Source organism: Mastomys coucha, chromosome X, assembly GCF_008632895.1.
Source record: "Mastomys coucha isolate ucsf_1 chromosome X, UCSF_Mcou_1, whole genome shotgun sequence".
NCBI classification, from domain to species: domain Eukaryota; kingdom Metazoa; phylum Chordata; class Mammalia; order Rodentia; family Muridae; genus Mastomys; species Mastomys coucha.
This window is the reverse complement of record NC_045030.1, coordinates 143,969,168-143,970,378: the sequence shown is the minus strand read 5'-3', so window position 1 is coordinate 143,970,378 and position 1,211 is coordinate 143,969,168. Positions and strand designations below refer to the sequence as shown.

At 40.5% G+C, this 1,211-nt stretch overlaps 1 protein-coding gene across 1 annotated transcript in view; it reads left to right on the top strand.

Annotated features, from left to right (window-relative positions):
* Nucleotides 1-1,211, top strand: part of Gnl3l (G protein nucleolar 3 like) — a 33,410-nt gene that overhangs the window by 15,980 nt on the left and 16,219 nt on the right. The window lies entirely within an intron of this gene.

Here is a 1,211-nt window from a genome sequence, read left to right as displayed (position 1 = left end):
ACCAGAAGAGGGCATCAGATCTCATTACAGGTGTTTGTGAGCCACCATGTGGTTGCTGGGATTTGAACTCATGACCTTCAGAAAGAGCAATCTTTCTGAGCCATCTCGCCAGCCCCGAGTTAACTACTTCTTAACTCTTCAAAAAAAAATATCCATTTTCCCTCCTCTTTATAACAAGGTGTAGGAGGTTGGAGAGATGATGGCTCAGTGGTTAAGAGTTTTTTCTGTTCTTCCGGAGGACCCAGGTTCAGTACCCAGCATCCACATGGTGCTCACAACCATCTGTAACTCCAATTCCAGTTCGTTTGACTTCTCCAGATAATAGATATGCATGTGGCAAACAGACATACATATGTGCAAAATGCTCATAAACATAAAAAAAATCTTTAATGTTTTGTTTTGTTTTCCCAAGGCAGGGTTTCCTTGTGTTGTCTTGGCTATCCTGGAACTTACTGGACCAGGCTGGCCTTGAAGTTAAAGATCCTTCTTTGCATCCTGGGTGCTGGGATTAAAAGTGTATGTCACAATTACAATTTTAATAAATAAGTAAATCTAAAAAAAAACCCCACCAAGTGGTGGTGGCGCATGCCTTTAATTCCAGTACTCTGGAGGCCGAGGCAGGTGGATGTCTGAATTTGAGGCTAGCCTGGTCTATAGAGCAAGTTCTAGGACAGCCAGGACTACACAGAGAAACCTTGTCTTAGAAAACAAAGGAACACAAAACAAAACTCCAAACAAGGCATAGTACTTTCTATTGACATTAATATGGAAATACTTGTAAAACATTAAGGTATTATAGTAGCATTGGTTGTTTCTGGGGAGGTAAATTGGTTGCTGGGGGCCAAGCTTTTCAGTTTTGCACTATTCTTTTTTACAGTGTTGGGAATGGAGCTCAGAGCATTTTGCTCTGACACTTTGCCATAGAGACCTAGAGACCCTATTTTTCAATTTTCATTTTTTAAGTAGTTTTTTTTATTAATCTACTTGCATGTATCTCCTTGGGATGTGGACAAGTGTTAATGTAGGCTAAGTACTGGCCAATGGTGTGCCTGGGTTATATATTGGACTTATGCTTTTGATATTTTCTTAGATACTGACAAATTATTCTTTTATGATAGCGATGCCAATTAATCCTCCTCCCACTTGGGTTGATGAATATGTGAAGGGAACCTGTTTTCTGCCGGGCAGTGGGGATGCATGTCTGTTATCCC